The sequence below is a fragment of the Cornus florida genome, unplaced genomic scaffold (genome assembly GCF_030987335.1).
Source record: "Cornus florida cultivar Cherokee Brave unplaced genomic scaffold, ASM3098733v1 CherokeeBrave_3.0.0_Hap2_Chr08, whole genome shotgun sequence".
In the NCBI taxonomy this organism is placed as follows: domain Eukaryota; kingdom Viridiplantae; phylum Streptophyta; class Magnoliopsida; order Cornales; family Cornaceae; genus Cornus; species Cornus florida.
In genome coordinates this window covers 24,651,521-24,674,399 of record NW_026775578.1, presented here as the reverse complement: position 1 = coordinate 24,674,399, position 22,879 = coordinate 24,651,521, and the positions used below count along the sequence as shown (strand labels likewise).

Below are 22,879 nucleotides of genomic sequence, written 5' to 3'. Positions count from 1 at the left end.
TAGTATGTGGTAATGGTAAAATTAATTACAGAAACTAAAAATAGCGTGAAAGTGGTTTTGTGTTGAAAGGAAAGACCATAGGTGGGTTTGTAAAATGACCGTTAGATTTAATTCAACGGTCTAAATAAAAAGTGTGGATTATTTTTCTTACTCCATGGAGAGCAAGAGATCAGGACTCATATTATATATATATATATATATATATATATTACGAATTTACCGATCGGATCGAATTTTTGACAGCCTAATCCGCCACCAATTCGTGAAATTATAGATTCAATTTTTTTGAATTCGCCACCAATCCGTGGGACTGATAATCCGATCCGATCCGTACGGAATGGATTGGATCGAATCGAATTCACCGATTCGCGAATTTTTTGCCCACCTCTAATAATTTGTAGTGAGACCAAATTTACAAATTTATGGAATAAAATTAAAAAAGCAAAATAAGATGAACCTACCGTACCAATATTAAAAGTCTAGTTAACGACATAAAACATTTTTTGAAACATAAAAATTGTAATAAGCTTTTATGGTGTAAGGCATATGACTTATTGTTGTAGACAATATTCCTTTCAGTTTTTTCATTGACTTTATAATAAAGATAACCATTGTTTTGAAAATGAAATATTAGTACTTGCTCCATTATTTTATTAGAATCATGTGATGCCCGTTATGTTCTTAGCAAAATAATATAAGTTTTTTATTGGTACTTTATTTTATTTTGGTATTTTATTTTATTCTATAATCATATAATTTTGGTCTCACTAAAAATATACATGAAATCAATTTGAAAAGATAATTTAGGAAAATATTTTTTTGATATATATATATATATATTGATAATTAATTAATTTTATTAAATAAGGAAACAAACAGCACGAGCATATTTTTTGACAATAAAAAAAGTAATGTCTAAGTACAGAAAATACTACGATAATATGCTTATAGCGCATAAAAACACTCCTAAACTGGCATTTGTGCATATAAGTCCTACTCACACATTTACGACTAAAATAACCCTAGCCCTAGCGACACATTTAATCTTATATATAAAATAATTAATATTTTATGAAATGACTAAAAAGGAAAGCTAAAAAAAAAAGCCACAATCGTCTCCGTCGACGGTGGCGTTGGTCTGGGTATGGTGCAGATCTTGAACCACCTTATCAGCTGAGATGTGTCTGCTTAAAGATGAGCAATTTCTCTCTCTAAACACCAAAACATGTAACTCTCCCTCTTTCTCTCATGGACGCTACAGATGGACGAGCCACTGTTGCCGGTTAGCCGGCTATTCCTTCAGCCGGAGCTGAACCAAATAATCACCTGCGTCATCGGCCAAAAACACCCAATTGACGTGGACGCCATCCAGGCCGAGATTAGCAACCCTGTCATGATTATACTCCCCAGATTCAACACTTCATAGGTAACCCATTGTCGACGGAGTCAACAACGAGGACGGGATCAACAATTACCTCGCGGAGCTGGCGACGCTCAACTTTGACAAGCCGCTGTGGGAAATACACATGTTAATGGCCCACAATTGTCTCCGTCAACGGTGGAGGCGCCGCCACCCCCACTATCCCCAAACCCATAATCGGGCAACAGAAATCAACAATGGAGGCGCCCCTCCAGAAACCCCTTCCTCCGCTAATCCCCTTCTCTCCAAGGGCAATATCCAAGGAACTTAAATCAACCTCCAGACCTATAGCCAATGCACTTATCCGCTTTGTTACCAGCATAGCCTTTACAATTTGGATGGGCTATATTCTATTACTTCTCTAAGGAGGCGACATCTGCCATTTACTACCCCTCTTGCACCTTTCGCACTGAAATATGGATATTTTTTGTACAATTTTTAAAATAAAAGGTAAGAGTGTTATAAAATATATACTTCAAGTATTTTTTGCACTTATCTTAAAAAGTAAATCAGATTAAAAGAGGTTATTTGAAACTGTAACAATAATTCTATATATATTTGTAATTATTTTGTTTAAATTTATCAAATTAAAAATGAAACTTTTAAAATAAATTATTTTATTATTTTGAGCTCCTAACCCTACCTACTTGTTATTTTCTCTTTTTTTTAGTTGGTTCAGTAAACGGTTGGTGTGTGGAAAGAAACACGTTGCTCCGGTAACCGAGTCCTCGTGAACACCGGCTAGTTATTCATAATCAACTGACATCAGTGCATCACGGCGTTTTTTATTGGTTCATGATGTGGTTGGCGTGTGAAATTAGAAAAACTTAAAACCGTCATAAATAAATAAATAAATTTGAATATGCGTGAATTAGAAAGCTTTTGAATTCATGATACATGTCACTGCAGGGTGTTCTGAGAGGAAAAATATTTTAATATATATATATATATTATTATATTGATAACTTGATATCACTAATATATTAAATGTAGTGTGATATTCTCTCCATTTCATAATAGAAATCTACATATAAAAATAAAATAATGAACTATTAATATGGGACCAAGAGAGTAATATTTATAAAAATAAATGCACTTTTACTAATGTTATAAGATAAAATTGTTGATGACACTTATGGGACATGGCATCACCAATGCAGTGTAAAACTATCTTTTTGAAACGACAAATGATTTTACTATTTTACCCTTATCTAGCCAACCTCTTATGAGAAGCCCATTCATTGTTTGTTGCATGGAAATATCAGCAATAGAGCTAAAGCTTTGGAGAGACCTCTCTAATGGCTAGTCAAATGTCTCCTCCTTCATGGCTTATCCTCATCAGAGCATCTGACAGAGATCAAAAGGCATGTGTGTGTATATATATATATAATATATTATGATTCATATTGCTTTTAAGGTTTTTAGAGCTTGATCATTATGCTATAAACAAGGCTTAGTTGCATTATCAACAAACTTCATCCAATTAAAAATAGGGTAAATTACACCTAGACCCCCTGAGGTTAGGTCATTTTTCACCTATATGAAGATTTGGGTTTTAACTTTCACTTACACCCCAATTTAATTTTTGGGCTTTGACACATGTGAATTGACCCTATTACCCTTAGTTTTTTTAATACAATTTAAAACAAAAAAATCTGCAACTCTAGAAGACAAAACTACCCCTCTTATTATATACTAATACACACCAAATGACACATACCACACAACACCCAACACCCCGCTTTATATCTCTCTCTGAACCAAATACAGATATAGCCATCGACCCACACACGAAGAGGCGAAAAGAAGCAACTGGACCGAGAAGATCAAGGCAGAATGTGGTCAGGCGAAGAAGAAAGCGTTGCATACAATGACGGATAAGGATCCCAGACCAGATCAACTGACTCAATTGCTAATAGATGCTCGGGTAAGGATCCCAAACCGGAACAACTGACTCAACTAATAATAGATGCTCGGAGAATCGGACTAATCCACTACTTTCTCTTCAGGGACTGTCAGATCATCTTCCTGAATCTTGTTTCCCATATGAAAAAGACTGTATCCTGGACTGTTGAAAAACCGTGGACTGTTGAAGAACCCTAATTTCAGGTACGATCATACCCTAAATGTTTATGTTTTGTTGTGGGTGTGCTTAAATTAAGGTTTATTAACCCTAATTTAATGAAATTTCTAGTTCTCGTTCTAGACTTTTTTTTTTTTTTTTTTTTTTTTTTTTTTTTTTTTTTTTTTTTTCTCTGGGTAAAATATGCCATTTTTATTACTGAAAATTTGCTAGAACAGTTATAATTTTTATGTTTAGTTGATGTTCATACCAAATTGAATTCATGAATTTTGAGTGTATTGAGTATATATTTATTTTTTGTATTATATGATTGCAATTAGTCTTTCTTTTTTTTTTTTTTGGTTCTTTTTTGATTTCTATCAATTTATCCAATGATTTAATTGTTTCCTTTTCATTTGTTTGCTTTTTTTTTTTTTTTTTTTTCCTTCTCTCCGTATAAAATATTTCATTTTTATTTCTGGTTCTAATTTTTAAGTTCAGTTGACGTTCATACTGAATTAAATTGATGAATTTTGAGTGTATTGAGTATATATATATATATATATATATATATATATATATATATATATATATATATATATATATATATATTGTATTATATGATTGCAATTAGTCTTTCTTTTTTCTTTTTTTCTTTCTTTTTTTTTTTTTTTTTGGTTCCTTTTGGATTTTTATCAATTTAAGTGTGTGCATTTCATTTGTTATTCTGCGTGTTCATGTTTTGGTTCAATTTTTCTGCATACTGTACCCAACTTTTGGAAAAATTTATGCGAGTCTGCATTTCATTTGTAATTCCAGTGAAGGTTTTTTTTTTTTTTTTTTTTTTTTTTTTTTTTTTTTTTTTTTTAAGATATTATCTGACATGTTTGTTGTGTGTTATTCCAGTTTGAAATGGTATATGACAGATTGCATGATATCATTGTTCACTTTGAGGGACACATACATGTAATAGGGAATGTTCATCCGGACAAGTTCAGTTATGTCATGTTGTATAATAATGTTATTGTATTGCTGAAAAATGATGTTCAGAAAGGTGCGGCATTGAATTTTTTCTTTAAATTTCATGGAACTGATCAGAGAATATTGGTAGAAGCAGATGAAGATGTGATAATCATATTTGAGATGATGAAAGGCTGTACTGATATCAACATTGATGTTGAAGTGGCTCAATATTGTTTGGCTTCACATACTAGTAATATTTTGGATGGGGACAGTGATGTTGAGGAGGTGATAGAAGTAGTGGTGAGGCAAGAAGAGAATGTTGGTAAAGAGGTGAGTGAAGAAGAGAATGTTGGTGAAGAGGTGAGTGAAGAAGAGAATAATGAGAGTGATGGTGGTGGATTGGAGTATAGTTTTTGTGACAGTGATGATGAAGATTGGACTGGTGTTCATGAAGAAGTCGAGAATTTGGGAGATCATAATGTTCAAAACATTGGCTTGGAAAATGAAATTCCAGATGTGAGTAGTGATGGGTTATCTAATTACAGTGAGAATCAAGATTTGACTAGAGAAAGTGAGGATGAAATAGACAGTAATGTAAGGAAAGGGAGAAGAAGAAAAGCAACAAGGACCATGAATTATTTACATAAATCATTAAAGGGGAAGTTGTTCAAATATGGTGAAGGGGGAAAAATTGAATTTGAGAAGGACCATATTTTTGATGACATCCACCATTTCAGAGACGTTTTGGTGGAGTATTCAGTCCAGAAAGGTTTTAACCTTTTTAGGGAAAAAAATGAGACTGGTAGAATTACTTGTCACTGTGCCAACCCAGGCTGCAGTTGGAGAATTCATGCAACCATATTGGCTGATAAGTTAACATATAAGGTGAAATCTGTAGGCCCAGAGCACATTTGCATCAGAATAAGTAAGCTCAAGAGTGTGACTGCACCTTTCATAGCAAAAAAGCTTATAAAGAAGTTTAAAAGGAATCCTGATATTAGTATCAAAGAAGTGAAAGAAAAAGTTCGAGAAAAACTTCTTGCAATTGCAAGTCATGTTGCTTGTTGGAGGGCTAGAAATATAGCAAAAGAACAGATTCTAGGGAACCATTCTACTTCATATAAAAACCTGTGGAAATATGTAGCTGAGGTGGTTAAAACTAATCCTAGGAGTTTAATTTTTATAAGACCAACTATAGATGACCCTCCCAAGTTCAAGAGACTTTTTTCTATCATTTGCAGCATGTCAAAATGGTTTTATTAATGGTTGCAGACCATTTATTGGTATTGATGGGTGTTTTTTAAAAGGGCCATTGGGGGTATGTTGATGAATGTAGTAGGACTTGATGGAAATAATGGATTATATCCATTTGCAGTAGCTGTAGTTGAGTCTGAAACTAACGACAGTTGGAAATGGTTTCCGGATCACTTGCATAAATTCTTAGGTGATACAGCAACTAATATGCCATGGACTTTTATGTCGGATGGCCAAAAAGGCATTTTAACTGCTCTCTCTGCAATTTTTCCACAGGCAATAACTAGGAGATGCTGCAGGCACATATATGCTAACTTTAGGACACGATGGCCTAGTGTGAAGTACAAGAAACTATTCTGGGAAGCTGTAAATGCATATAATGAAGAAGATTTCAAAATTGCAATGAGGCAGATTGAGTCAATTAGTCAGGATGCCTTAAATTGGTTAATGGAGCATCCTTTGGAGACATGGACAAGACACAAATTTGATGATAGGGTGAAGTGTGACTATGTCACCAATAATCATGTGGAGTCATTTAATTCTTGGCTTGGGAATGTTAGAGCAAAACCAATCACTGCTATTTTTGAATGTATAAGAACAAAGCTAATGTCCAAATTCAACAAAAGGTTTCAAAGGACAGCAGATTGGACAACCACAGTAGTGCCAAAAATTAAGAGAAGACTGAACTCCAATATATCCAAAGCTGGTACATGTGAATTGACATGGCCCGCTGAAGGTGTGTATGAGGTAACTGATAATGCAAAACAGAAGAGTTATATTGTTATGCTTGGGGAGAGGACTTGTTGTTGTAGGGAATGGCAAGTGAGTGGAGTTCCTTGTATGCATGCATGTGCAGCCATTACTACCACAAGGGTAGATATTGAGAAGTTATGTTCAAATTTCTACAACAAGGATACATATACAAAGACTTACACTCCTTTCATCCACCCCATGCATCACGAAAGTATGTGGACTGAGGTTGACAAACTTGAATTGGATCCACCAGAGTTCAAAAGACCCTGTGGCAGACCAAGAGTGTCAAGGAAGAGGGAGGATGGTGAAGCAGAAGCAAGGAAAAGGTCAACTGTTGTGCAGTGCAGTGTATGTGGACATTTCGGACACAACAAGAGGGGATGTCAAAAGGCTCCTACTGCAAAAGAGGCAAGAGCAGCAGCAGTAGGCTCATCATCATCATCAACAGCAGTAGGCCCAAGAGGAGGAAGAAGATGTCCACCAAAAAGATCAAAAAGGATTAGATCAACAACAACAGCAACAGAAGGCTCTGAGGTATTAAATTCATTGAATAAAGATTTCTTCATTTCAATTATTATTATTATTTATTTTTTTATTTTTTTTTCAGATTTCTAAAGCACTGTTGTATATTATTTATGTTTTTATTTTCATATTAGGATTCAGGTAGGGCAGCAGCAACAAGAGCAACTCAAGGCAAATCAACACAAGGCTCTTAGGTATGTAGTTCATTTATTGATCCTAATAACAACAAAACATAAAGCTCTCAAGTATATAATTGTATTATAATAAATATTTTTGGTTTCATTTCAGGCTTCATGTTGCACCAAGAAGTAGGACCTATAAACACAATTGAGATAGAATTTTTTGTACAGTGCTAACACCAATTAATTGGTTATATGAGCTGACTTTCACACACAGAGCACATATTTTGATTATAATATGAATTAGAAGTCCCAACTGAAGATGTAATGAATTTGATGACATTTTCTATTTGTTGCAATTATTTAGTACTTTAAGTTCGGTATTTGATATTTACGATATTTTGAGACTTTAAGTTGGGAATGTATTGATATATTTTAAGACTTTAAGTTGGGAATGTATTGATATATATATTTTGAGACTTTGAGTTGCTATAACAGGTTTTAAAAATTGGATTACAGACATAGCACATATTTTGGCTTATCAATTGCTGTAACGGGTTTTAAAAATTTGCAATCCTCTAATAGGTTTTAAAAATTGGAATGTAACAGGTAGGATTTTAGAGGTTTAAAAAAAAAAAAAATTACAATTGTTTAACATGTTTTCAATTTAAATTAAAATTTGTTAGCCAATTATATTACAGGATTGTAACCAGATTTTTTTCCAAAAAAAAAAAAAAAAAAAAAAAAAAAAAAGGGATTGTGCAAGATGTCCTTGTGAATGGGCAGAGCCAGGTGCTCTTATTTGACGACCGTAGGGGAAATCCTTTTAGAATTGAGTAATGGGCTGAGGAAAGGAAGCTCTTAATTCTCTACTAAAAAGCCCCATTCTCTCTGAACTCATTCATGCAATAGGCACCCTCAGCAAGAATGCTAATATTATTACACTGTTTTACGTTCTAATATGCAACCAATTAAGAAAGAAATAAGATATGCAAACAATTAAGAAAGAAATAAAACTCTTTCTTAATTAAGCAATGCAAACAATTAAGAAAGAAATAAGACTCTTTCTTAATTAAGCACTGTTTCACATTCTAATATGCAACTAATTAAGAAAGAAATAAGATATGCAAGCAATTAAGAAAGAAATAAGACTCTTTCTTAATTAAGCAATTAAGCACTGTTTTAAATTCTAATATGTAATCAATTAAGAAAGAAATAAGATATGCAAGCAATTAAGAAAGAAATAAGACTTTCTTAATTAAGCAATTAAGCAATTATAGTAGCTAACATCATTGTCAGGGAAAAAAAAAAAAGGCAACAGTTATTTGTTGAATACAAACAGTTGCGGCTTGTAAGGTGATTGGGGTATTTTTGTCATGAAAAAATTGAGGGATATTTTTGTCATGAAAAATTTGAAATACATTTTTTTTAAGTCAACAAATGGTTAAAAGGATAGAATAGTCATTTTATACCTAAAAAGTATTTCACTTACACCCCAAATGTCAATTTGGGGTGTAAGTGAAATACGAAATCACTCTTTCAAATATGAATGAAAATTAAAACCAAAATCTTCATTTAAGTGAGAAATGACCTAACTTCAAGGGGTCTGGGTGTAATTTACCCTTAAAAATATTACATTTTATAAGACTAATACGTTGTTAGTGAGACCTCCTATCAACTTATTGGTTTTAGGGTATTACTCAGTTGCGAGGTTAATACCAAAGATATATATATATGTATTTGAGCCTGCATTGCGCTAACAAACACACTGTATAATATATATGGAGATTAATGATTTGATCTTAGTTTAAAAACATGAGTGTTGATAGAATTAGTTAGAACTGCTCGTTTTGTGCTTTCAGGCTTACATTGTGTACATGGGTGACCGCCCCAAGGGTGATCTCTCTGCATCACTCCTTTATACGAGCATGCTACAGGAAGTTGGTGGCAGGTCACTACATATACATATATATATATATATATATATACACATATATATATACATTCATATATATATGTTTATAACATATACCATAACATTAACATATCAAAAGACAGTGGATATATATAATAAGAATTTAAGTGGTGCTTCATAACGCGGTAATCACAAAATTGAACATGCAGCTTAAGGCAATTTCTGTTGGAAACGGGAGCATTAAAAATATAAACTTTGGATGAGAATTGGAATAATACCGTTAAGAATTTTTTTTGCAGATCAATAGACGAGCGCGGTCCTCTTCGCGAGGAGATGAAAGTGGTATATTTACTTTCTCAAATCCATTTCCGGGTTAATGAAAAATTAGATCCAAAGTGAGGTGTTTGATAAGCCTAAATGGAAAAAATGTTGAAACCAATTGAAGTTTAAATAAGTCAAGCTTGGGCTTGAACCCAATTGTAAAGCCCGGTTATTCCTTTTACTAAATCGAATTTTAGATTGGGCCTATTTTTAGGCTGGGCTTATTTAAATGGGTTTCACAAATGGTTGGTTTTTGGGTGGGTGGTTTTTTGAATTTAAATTAAAAAATCACTTTTTAGTTTTTTACAAAGGATTACCCCTTTTTCCGAACCATCATAACCCATGGTTGCATCCACCCAAAAAGGCACATTGCTACCTATAAATACTCTCTTTTGGATCATTTGCAAATCACACCAATTCAGATAATTCTTCTCTTCTTCTGCATTTTCTTCTTCCTCCTTCTCTCTTTAGTCTGTGGGTTCGAGCCTTTGTACTTGGGTTCGAGCCTTAGTCAGTCACTTCGAGTCCGAGTTCGAGTCAGAGAGTATTACACCGAGCTGGTTCACCTATTCCTTTGGTTTGCAGTGCTATTATCGAAGGAATACAAGTCGTTGTATCCTGAGAAATAGACGCCACTGAATCCGTTAGTACCATAGCGAGGCAAATCTGTCTTAAGGACATAGAATCAAATTCTAGCCTCGACTTTTAATCAGGTTCCTTTATTTTATAGTTTTTATTTTATTATATTAAACTATATATTATAATTATAAATATATAGATTATTATTTTATAATATATATATATATATATATATATATATATATATATATAATCATTATATTTTTACATAATATTTAAATAAATAATACTATAGTATATTGTATAATTAGACCGTAGTATTGGACAACAATCTTAAGACAAATTCTGCTTATATTATAGTTTAATTATTTAAATATTGTTGTTATTTTATTCCTGTAAATTTGACTGTGGTCTGTATTTAATATATATTTGACAAATGGCAAGTACGAGTACTACTATGTCTAATGTTCCCGTCAGTTATGGGGAGAAGCCCGAAAAATTCACTAGGGCGGAGTTTAAAAAGTGGCAACAGAAAATGATGTTCTACCTTACAACTCTAAATCTAAGCAAGTATCTAACTAAGACTACCCCAGTGCTAGATGAGGGTGAGACTGACATTACCAAGCTAGGAGCTCTTGAAGCATGGAAGCATGGAGACTTCCTATGCAAGAACTACATCCTCAATGGATTGGACAACACTTTGTATAATGTGTACAGTCTAATAAATATTGCTAAAGAGCTCTGGGAGTTACTAGACAAAAAGTATAAAACAGAGGATGCTAGATTGAAGAAGTTCGTGGTTGGACGATTTCTGGACTTCAAAATGATAGATTCCAAGACAGTTATGAGCCAAGTGCAGGAGCTCCAGCTGATCCTACATAAGATACATACTGAGAAGATGACATTGAGTGAATCCTTTCAAGTTGCTTCAAACATTGAGAAGCTGCCACCTACTTGGAAAGATTTCAAAAATTACTTGAAGCATAAGCGTAAGGAAATGGGGCTCGAAGACCTGATTGTCAGGTTAAGAATTGAAGAAGATAACCGCACATCTGAAAAGAAAGCCGGGAATTCTTCAATGGCGTCAAAGGCAAATGTAGTGGAAGCTGAACTGAAGAATAAGAAGAGGAAGTACTCTGGCTAAGGTCCCAGCCAAGGAAACTACAAGAGGTTCACTGGGAAGTGCTTCATATGCGGTAAGCTAGGACATCGAGCTAAAGACTATCGTAACCCAAGAAAAAGACCACCGAGGTGCACATTGCTGAGGAAGATAAGTTGATAACTGATGTATCAGAGCTAAATCTTTCAGCTGTGGTTTCTGAAATCAACCTTGTGAGCAACAATAGAGAATGGTGGGTGGACACAGGAGCTACTCGTCATGTTTGTTCTGAAAAGAGGATGTTCACTACCTATGAAGCTATAGATAATGAAGAACAACTCTACATGGGGAACTCTTCTACTACAAAGGTTGAAGGATAAGGAAAGATCAAGCTACAAATGACCTCAGGGAAATAGCTCACTCTTAATAATGTGCTGCATAGAACTTAGTCTCTGGATCACATCTAAGCAAGAATGGGTTCAAGCTGGTCTTTATACCTGATAAGTTTGTGCTGACTAAGAATGGGGTGTATGTGGGCAAATGGTATCTAAGTAATGGACTATTTAAGTTCAATGTAATGACTGTTGTACCTAAAGCTATTAATAATAATAATAAAGCTAATGCTTCTTCTGCTTATATGATTGAGTCATTTGATGTGTGGCATGGTAGATTAGGACATGTTAATTATGATACGATTCGTAGATTAATTAACATGGATTCTATACCTAAATTTAGTATTGATTTAAATAAAAAATGTCAAACATGTGTAGAAGCAAAATTGACTAGAATCTCATTTCACTCTATAAAGCAAAGTACTGAACCTCTAACATTAATTCACAGTGATATCTATGACTTTAAATCTGTGCCAACTAAAGGTGGGAAAAAGTATTTCATTATTTTTATTGATGATTGCACAAGATACTGTTATGTATACTTGTTAAGAAGTAAAGATGGAGCTTTGAAAATGTTTAAACATTACAAGAATGAGGTTGAGAATCAACTTGGCAAAAAGATAAAGGTGTTTATAAGTGATAGAGGTGGTGAATACGAAGTACCATTCATTGACATTTGCTTAGAACATGGTATTATTCACCAAACTACTGCACCTTATTCACCGCAACAGAATGGTGTTGCTGAACGCAAAAACCGTACCTTAAAAGAAATGATGAATGCTATGTTGATAAGTTCTGGTTTAACCCAGAATTTGTGGGGGGAAGCTTTGCTTTCTGCTAATTATGTTCTCAACAAAATACCTCAAAAGAAAACAAATGTGACACCTGATGAATTATGGAAAGGACAAAAACCTTCCTATAAATTCTTAAAAGTGTGGGGGTGTCTAGCTAAGGTTGCGGTTCCTATTCCTAAGAAAGTTAAGATAGGACCAAAAACCTTTGATGATATTTTCATAGGTTATGCACAGAATAGTAGTGCATATCGTTTCCTTGTGCATAAATCAGACATTCCTGATATCCATGTCAATACAATTATTGAGTCAAGGAATGCTTATTTCTTTGAGGATATATTTTCATGTAAAAATCCTCTTAAAAGAAATCATGATATAACTAATAGCAATATTCAAGAGAATATAGACCAAGAGTCTATAGATGGTGAAAATAAGTAAGAACCTAGACGTAGTAAAAGAGTTAGAACGTCTAAGTCATTTGGTCCTGATTTTCTGACATATATATTGGAGAATGAGCCACAAAGCTATAAGGAAGCTATGTCTTCTCCTGAAGCTCCTTTATGGAAAAAAACCCATAAATAGTGAAATTGAATCCATCATGCAAAATCATACTTGGGAGCTGGTGGATCTTCCTCCTGGTACTAAACCTTTAGGGTATAAGTGGATTTTCAAGAGGAAGATGAAGCCTGATGGTTCAATTGATAAATATAAAGCCCGACTTGTTGCTAAGGGATACAGGCAAGGCTTGGATTATTTTGATACATATTCACCAGTCACAAGAATAACATCCATTTGACTGTTACTAGCTATTGCAGCATTGCAAAATTATGAAAAACATCAAATGGATGTTAAGACTGCATTCTTGAATGGTGAATTAGAGGAGGAGATCTATATGGAACAACCTGAAGGTTTTGTAGTTCCAGGAAAAGAAAAGAAGGTGTGCAAACTTGTAAAATCCTTATATGAATTAAAACAAGCACCTAAACAATGGCATGAAAAATTTGACAAAGTGATGCTGTCAAATGGTTTTAAAATTAATGAGTGTGATAAATGTGTTTACGTGAAAAAAACTCAAAATGGATATGTTATTGTGTGCCTATATGTGGATGATATGATAATAATGGGTAGTAATGATGTTATAATCAAAACTACTAAAAAAATGTTGACCAAAAATTTCAATATGAAAGATTTAGGCAAAGCTGATGTCATCCTAGGAATCAAGATTTCTAGAACATCAGATGGTCTAGTATTATCTCAATTTCATTATATTGAGAAAATATTAGAAAAGTTTAATAAAGAAGACAGTAGTTTAGTAAAGACCCCTGTTGATGTAAATCTTCATTTATTGAAAAATACTGGTCCTAGCATATCACAACTTGAGTATTCTTGCATTATAGGAAGCTTAATGTATTTAATGAATTGCACATGACCAGACATAGCATACTCAGTTAATAAATTGAGTAGATATACAAGTAATCCAGGAAAGAACCATTAGACTGCAATAATCAGGGTTCTAAGGTATTTAAGATATACCATAAGTTATGGATTATATTATTGTAGATATCCAGCAGTACTTGAAGGATATAGTGATGCTAATTGGATATCAAATACGAAGGATTCTAAATCCATAAGTGGCTATGTCTTTACTATTGGAGGAGGTGCTATATCTTAGAAATCTTCAAAACAGACTTGTATTGCCAGATCCACTATGGAATCCGAATTTATTGCTTTGGATAAAGCTGGTGAAGAAGCTGAGTGGCTTCGTAATTTCTTAAAAAATATTCCAAATTGGCTTAAACCTGTGCCCGCTATATGTATACATTGCGATAGTCAATTAGCAATTGGAAGGGCACAAAGTAATATGTATAATGGTAAGTTTCGACATATACGTTGACGATATAATATAGTTAGACAATTGCTCTCAAGTGGGATAATCTCAATAGATTATATTAGGTCAAAAGATAATTTAGCGTATCCGTTTACCAAAGGTTTGACAAGAGAGCAAGTGTATAGTTCATCGAGGGGAATGGGATTAAAGCCGAAAGCTAACGAGTCATCTTAATGGAAACCCAACCTAGTTGACTGGAGATCCCAAGATCTAGGTTCAAAGGGACAACAAAAATTCTGAATGGCTCACCAGAAGCACTGGGAAGATTTAATCTTCTACCCATTTCTATGATGAGACAGTGCTACCTCCAGCGATGAGTAGGATAAGCTATGCTTTTAATGACTCTTATACTTTAAAAATTCAAGTGGGGTATAGTAGGATACTCTTAATAAGAAGTCACCTATATGAGTGTGAAGTGGGGCCGCTTCTATGAGAACTTCTAAAGGCTAAGTTTTCTAGAGCGCTCATGAAATACCAGGAGTTGTTCAGGGCCATATAAACACAACCGTGAGAACCTACTTTGTGCGGAAAGGAATTGTGTGTTTGCTATTGTCTTGGTTTACATCAACGGCTGAACAGTTCAAGACATCATATTCACTGGTTAGCTAGTAAATCCGATAGTAATACACTAGGGAAGGTTCAAGGCCAAAAACTACCTATCTCGATGCAGTTACTTTCTAATAGTACTCTCTCTAGTGTCTGTATCTTCTTCATTTGTAATTTGCGCAAATTTCCATTCATGCGGGGGATTGTTGGAAATGGGGGCATTAAAAATATAAACTTTGGATGAGAATTGGAATAGATTCCACTAAGAATTTTTTTGCAGATCAATAGACAAACGCGTTCCTCTCCGCAAGGAGATGAAAGTGGTATATTTACTTTCTCAAATCCGTTTCTAGGTGAATGAGAAATTAGATCCAAAGTGAGGTGTTTGATAAGCCTAAATGGAAAAAAATGTTGAAACCAATTGAAGTTTAAATAAGTCAAGCTTGGGCTTGGTTTTGGGCTTAGGCTTGGGCCTAATTGTAAAGTTCGGTTATTCCTTTTATTAAATGGAATTTTGGATTGGGCCTATTTTTGGGCTGGGCTTATTTAAATGGGTTTCACAAATGGTTGGTTTTTGGGTGGTTGGTTTTTTGAATTTAAATTAAAAAACCACTTTTTAGTTTTTTACAAAGGGTTGCACCTTTTGCCGAACCATCATAACCCATGGTTGCACCCACCCGAAAAGGCACCTTGCTACCTATAAATACCCCCCTTTGGATCATTTGCAAATCACACCAATTCAGAGAATTCTTCTATTCTTCTAAATTTTCTTCTTCCTCCTTCTCTCTTTAGTCTATGGGTTCGAGCCTTTGTACTTGGGTTTGAGCTTTAGTCAGTCACTCCGAGTCTGAGTTCGAATCAAAGAGTACTACACCGAACCGGTTCGCCTATTCCTTTGGTTTGCAATACTACTACCGAAGGAAGATAAGTCGTTATATCCTGAGAGATAGACACTACCGAGTCCATTAACACCATAGCGGGGCGAATCTGTCTTAAGGACATAGAATCAAATTCTAGCCTCGACTTTTAATCAGGTTTCTTTATTTTATAGTTTTTATTTTATTATATTAAACTATATATTATAATTATATATATAGATTATTATTTTATAATAATAATTATATATATATATATATATATATATAATCATTATATTTTTACATAATATTTAAATAAATAATACTATAGTATATTGTATAATTAAACCGTAGTATTGGACAACAATTTCTTGTCACATTTGCATTGAATCCAACTGACACCAATTGTAGTATTTGTTTGTTTGGATGTAAAATATTTTTTAAAAATATTTTATTTTTTATTTTTTGGTATTTGGTTGTTCAAAATTGATGTAAAATATTTATTCAGTTGAATATATTATCAAAACTTAACAAAAATAACTTGTGTTTTAAAAAAAATTTCTATACCTTTGGAAGACACTAGAAGATAAAATAATAAAGGTGTTTTACATTAAAAAGTTTTGTATGAAAAATATTGTTTCAGGAAGATATTTTACATTGAAATAAACAGAGGCAAAGTAAAAATAAAAAAATTAAGAAAAGCAAAAGTTTTTAAGAATTATTACAAATACATAAACGTATGGACCCATTTTTAACATTTGATGGAGTCAAAGTCAAGATCTCTCTAAAAACTGAAGATGACCAAAATACTGACGCGGACATAAAAAAAGAAAAAGAAAACAGTGTTTATTGTCCAAACTACCCTTACTATTTATATGTACCACTTTTGTTTATGTAAGTATCACTTTTATGTATAGAGGCAGTACACTTTTGCGCATAGGTACCACTTTTTGTGCACACAGATACCATTTTTTGTGCACCATGTTTGCGTGCACAAAAAGTGATATCTAAACATATGGTCTGCACAAAAATAATACTTACATTTACAAAAATGATACATAAAAATAATAAGGTTAGTTTGGGACAAATGAATAGTATTTTTTCATATCCACATCAGCATTTAGGTCCACTTCATTTTTCTCAAAACATCATGATCTAAACTTCTTATGATAAAATATAAGTCCATAACATCGTCTATCATCCCAAGTTCTTATTCCTGCACTGGCTAAGCATAGTGTGGTTCTCCATATATATATATATATATTGTGTGTGTGTGTGTGTGTATATATATATATATATATAATTCTTTTAATTTCAAGTTTGCTGAAGATATGAAATTAACTTTGACTTGTAAAATTATTTACCCAAACAAAAACTGACTTGTAGGATCGTATAACATGCGACTCAACTATGTTGAAATGTACAATAAGATAATAATATGATCTCTCAGAAGAAAATGCACATACATCCTAATACATCAAACATGTTGAAGTTCGAAATTTACTGTATATTAACTAACTTCCACATATATTACTGTATGAATTTAACAGTAGAGCATCGAAATCTTCACTGTATAGCTACAACAGGAGCTTTAATGGGTTTGTGGCAAAGCTGACAAAGGAAGAGATGGAGAAAATAGCAAGTGGGTGATTAATTTATAATTTCATTTAATTATATTGTTCCATCTTCTCTCTGTGGACGTAGATATAAACGAACTACGTAAATCCTTATCTTATTTGTGTGTGTGCCTATTTTTTTTTTCTTGTCATTATTTTTCTCTTATTCTCATAAACTTCTATTCGATCCTTATTTCATAACAAACTGTTATTAGAGCTTGGTTCGTGTATTGTGTACAGATACTGTTCACACGTATGTTACTGTTCACAGGTTCTATTCAAGGGTACTATTCACAAATACTATACTATTCACCGAGAAATATTTTGGGGAGTTTTTTGTTTTAGATGTCGATCAGATATGAGATTGAGAAATTTGATGGCAAGATTAGCTTCAGTCTTTGGCACATTAAGATGCAGACCCTGCTAACTCAGCAAGGTCTAAAGAAGGTGTTATTCGGGAAAGACAAGTTGCCAACAACTATGTCCAATGAAGACAAGGATGAGGTCGATGAAAAGGCATGCAGTGTGATTATTTTGAATCTAGCTAATGAGGTGCTACGTGAAGTTATTGATGAAAACATGGCGACAAAGTTATGGCTGAAATTGGGGAGTCTGTATATGACGAAGTCTCTCACCAATAGATTTTACCTAAAAATAAAGACTCTACACCCTTCGTATGAAGGAAGGTATGCCTCTTAAAGAGCATATTGATAATTTTAATTCTATTATTATGGATTTAAAAAATACTGATATTAAAATTGACGACGAGGATTAAACCCTTATTTTGTTGTGTTCTTTGCCTCATTCTTATGAGCATTTTGTTAAAAAAATTGCTCTATGGAAAAGACACTATTAGTATGGAGGATATTAAATCCTCATTGAACTCTCAGGAGTTGAGGAAAAAGTGTCTCGGAATATTGGAGATGAATAGGCCGAGGGTCTATTTATAAGAGGCAAAAGTGACACAAAGAGTTTTGATAGTAGGGGCAAATCTAGATCTCATAAAAATGTGGAATGTTACTACTATCACAAGATAGGGCACATCATCAAGCACTGTCCTAAACTAAAGGTAAAGAATGGGAATGGCAAAGAAAAGGATCAAGAAGTAGCTTCTGTGGCAACTACTACAACGAGTGATTCGAAAAGTGACGAATATGTTCTCATGACAACCTCGTGTTCAGGTATGTCATTTAATGACAGTTAGATCCTTGATTCTAGTTGCTCCATTCAAATGTGTCTCATTAGGGATTCTTTCTCTTCCTATAAAGAGGTGAAAGGTGGTTCCATTTTGACGGCAGATAGGAAAGTTGTCAAAATTTTGGGAATTGGAACAGTCAAGAACAAGACACACAATGGGTTAGTGTGAACATTATTAGATGTGCGATATGTACTGGATCTGAAGGTGAATCTTATTTCAGTAGGTGTGCTAGACTCCAAAGGCTATAAGGTTGTAACAAAGGGTAGAGTAATGATGGTCGTGATGGATTCTCTTGTGGTGATACAGGGCACCAAGGTGCAAAATTTGTATCTTCTCCAAGGGAATACAGTAACTAGTGGAGCTTTTATAGGGTCTTCTATAGTTAGCAGAAATCTGCGTTCGGGTTTTAGTAAAAGAAGAGTTAGAAAGAGGAGTTACGATTCTAGTTCTCAAAAGGGTTGTTAAGGGACTACACAACGTGGTGGGAGAATGAAATCCTTTTTCAGATGGCAACCAAAATTATAGTATTCCTTATATGGAGGCAGACCCATGAGGACATGTGTGATATTGACTTGCAATAATCTTGGTGGCAATGAAATAGTCCATTCGAGTGCCACTAAGATGTGTGGGAGGCAAGTAGTTGGTCACAATAGAGATGCGAGGAAAAATCAAGGACGTCTTATTCTCCACAAGGATGAGAATATGACTTTTCATTACCAGCTGGTGGTTTGTGGGCGGTTGGAGAAGGTTGCTGAAGGAGATGTCAAACTTGGAGTTTCCGAGGTTGCTTTTGGTAAGCATTTAGAGTTTGACAGAAATATCGGAGGTATGCTTGTGGCTGCGCAAGGCATGCATGGGTTGATGGAAGAGAGCTCGAGGGTTAAGTTTAAGGATGACTCAAACTTAACTAAAATTCTTAATTAATTTGTTTTGTGGAGAAAATAGTTTTTGTTTTGCAGAGATACAACGGCGCATTTAAATTTTTTCGCCAAGGTGGAGATTTGTTGAATTTTGTGGATTAAAATTGACAACTCAGCAAGTCTTGCATCACCCATGACTTCATCTTCTTGGCCTCCAAGTTTGAGTGCTCAGGAAGCCCTTTTCGTGGTCACTAAGTAACCTTATCAGCTTGTATTTTGGTGACCTATCTTTGGCTATAAATAGACATGTCTCTCATGCATTCTAGATCATCCTAAATCAATTGAGTTAGTTTTAATATCAGTTAGTAAGAGAGAGAGCTTCGGTGTAATTGGGTTTTGGGTGTGAGCCACTTTGCCTTGTATCTCTTTATTTCCATAGTGAAATATTGTTCCGTCTTTTCCCAGTGGACGTAGGCAAAGCCGAACCACATGAATTCTTGTCTCGTTTATGTGTGTGCCTATTTTTTTTCTTCTTGTGATTATTTTTCTTTTGTTCTCATAAACTCCTATTCGACCTTTATTGCATAACAAGTAGTGTCAGTGTTCCCTAATGAAAAGATGGAACTCCACATAACGAAGTCATGGGACTTCATGGCCTTCATTCAAGGAGTTACAAAAAGGGTGGATGTTGAAAGCGACATCATTATTGGAGTGTTGGACACTAGGATTTGGCCTGAATCTAAGAGTTTCAATGGCACGGGATTTGGTCTGCCTCCAACCAAATGGAAAGGCTCTTACAAATCCTCTTTCCCTTGCAACAAGTATATACATTTCAATTACATAACCATAAATTACATGAATATATGGATATATTAATTGCTTGACTAAAATTTTGAATACTTAATTTGCTATAAAATTATAAAAGCTAAATACTACCACACTGAAAGCCCAATACCTCTAGCAGATTTTCATTCACCAAGAGATTTAGAAGGTCATGAAACACACACTACATCTACAGCATCGGGACGCTTAGTGAGCGGGGCAAGCTTATTAGGCTTTGCCTTGGCTACAGTTTGGTGAGGGGTTCCCTCAGCTCGCATTGCTGTTTACAAGGTGTGTTGGACTGATCATTGTTCAAAGTTGGATATCCTTGCAGCATTTGATGATGCAATTACAGATGGAGTTGATATAAAATCCCTTTCGGTTGGACTTAGTGGGAAGGAACTCCCCTTGGATTACTTTAATGGTTCCACTACGATTGGAGCTTTCCATGCTATGAAAAAGGGAATACTCACTTCCACTTCTACTGGTAATTCAGGTCCTGATCCTGAAACCATCAGAAATTACTCACCGTGGAGTCTCTTAGTGGCTGCTAGCACCATAGACAGAAAGGTTATCACAATGGTGAAGTTGGGCATCAATATGTCTTATGTGGTGAGCAAATAGTATGTCCCATTATAGAGGTATATGTTTGATCTTTTGTTACAAATAAAAAAGGATAAGCACTCAACAATAGAAGAAGATAAAGTAGAGAATAATTCTAGTCTACATAAAATTCATTAAACAAATAGCCTTTATATACGCAAGTACATCAACTGGTAAAAACATGAAAATAGGCACTACACACCACTACACAACGTGCAAAAACAAACTCCTATAAACTTGGTACATATAAACCAACTTGCTGAACACAACTCCACTATTAACAAATTCCTAAAGACTAGGACAACTTAGACAGAGTAAAAATTAAACGTTCAAACACTTAAATTATTTAACAAACCCTCCCTTAAAGCTTTTGGACTTCATTTTAATTATGCGATACTTTCTTTAAGTAGGATTCTCCAAAGTGGAAATACCCAGCAACCCCTTAGATTGTGAAAGGAAATAGATCTCAGAAATTTAGTAAATATATCAGCCAGTTAATCTTCACTTTTGTAATACTTCAGACCAATTGCTCTATCATTGCTGAGATCTCCTAAAAAATAATATTTCACATTAATATGCTTGCTCTTTTATGTAGCACGGGATTTTTAGAGACTTTGATAGCTGAGCCGTTGTCACAAAAAATTGTAGTAGCTCCCACTTGCTTGAAATGCAGCTCTTTAAGAATTTTCCTCAGCCAGATTGCTTGATAAGCACAAGCTATTGTAGCAACAAATTCAGCTTCAGTGGTTGACAAAGTGACAATTGGTTGTTTCTTAGATGACCATGGAATAGCCGCTATGCCTAACATAAAAACATAACCTGAAGTGCTCCTCCTATCATCTTGGTCTCCTGCATAATTGCTATCAGTAAACCCAATCAAATCTGACCTTTTACCTTTCTTGTACAGCAGCTCAAAATCTTTAGTTCCTTATAAGTAACGGAAGATTTTCTTGGCAGCTAAAAGATGTAACTTTGTTGGATACTCCATATATCTACTGATTAGACTCACAGAGTACATTATGTCAGGTCTTGTTGTAATTAAATACATCAAACCTCCAACCATTTGTTTATAGAGTGTGCTATCCACCTTCTTTCCTCCGTGATCTTTGGTTAGCTTCAAGCCAAACTCAGTTGGAGGACTTACAGGATTATAGTCCTTCATATGAAACCTATCCAAAATCTTTCTCAAATACGTCTTTTGAGAAATAAAGATTCCTATAGCAGACTGAACCACTTCGATTCCAAGAAAATAATGCATCATACCAAGATCAGACATTCAAATTCAACCATCATAGAATTCTTAAACTTTTTAAACATGACATTATCATTGCCAGTAAATAGAAGATCATCTACACATAAGCAAATAATGAGCATTTTCCTCCATTACCAATTTTAACAAAAAAGTGTGTGCTCATATGGACATTTTTTAAAACCTTCTTTCAAAAAATAAGCCTTAATGTGACTATACCAAGCCCATGGGGCTTGTTTTAATCCATAAAGAGCCTTTTTTAATCTATACACTTTATGCTCATTTCCAATATAACCAGGAAGTTGATCAACAAATACCTGTTCCTCCAAGTTTCCATGCAAGAATGCCAATTTGACATCTAATTAGAAGATAGGCCACGAATTTTGTGCTGCCAACGCGATCACCAATCTGATTGTGTCATGCCTTGCAACAGGAGCAAAAACCTCTTTGTAATCCATACCAAACTCTTGTTTGTAACCGTTAGCCACCAAGCATGCCTTGTACTTGTCAACTTCACCGTTCTCCTTCAACTTTGTCTTATAAACTAACTTGACACCAATTATTTTTTGCCCTTTTGGAAGATCTGTTAACTTCCAAGTGTTATTTTTTTCGATAGAGACAATTTCATCATCCATTGCCTTCTATCACTTTACGTCTTTGACAGCTTCTTTAAAAACTACAGGATTACAGTCTGAAAATAGAGAAAAATGCATAAGTGGATCATCGATATCAATCATGCTGGATACCTCATAGTCTGACATCCACGCTGGTCTTTTTCTAGCACGCTGAGGACGTGATCCTGTTATAGCATCAAACTGTTCAACAGATTCTGCTGCTACAGGTGAAGTTTCAGAGGCTATATGGACGTTATTTTGAATATTCTGAGGGGCTGAATTTGCTGGAACATTTTGTTGCTGCTGCTGCTGCGTGTCCTCTTCATTTCTACCATCAAAATTTGCTGGAATTTGCTATCCACTTGTGTTGCTGCTCCATGACCATATCTTTTCTTCATAAAAAATGACATCACGACTAATGACAATTTTCTTGGTG

At 34.3% G+C, this 22,879-nt stretch overlaps 1 pseudogene; it reads left to right on the top strand.

Moving 5' to 3' along the window:
• The first annotated feature begins 18,844 nt into the window (after window positions 1–18,844).
• LOC132269896 (cucumisin-like) lies at window positions 18,845–20,601 on the top strand (annotated as a pseudogene).
• The last annotated feature ends 2,278 nt before the right edge of the window (window positions 20,602–22,879 follow it).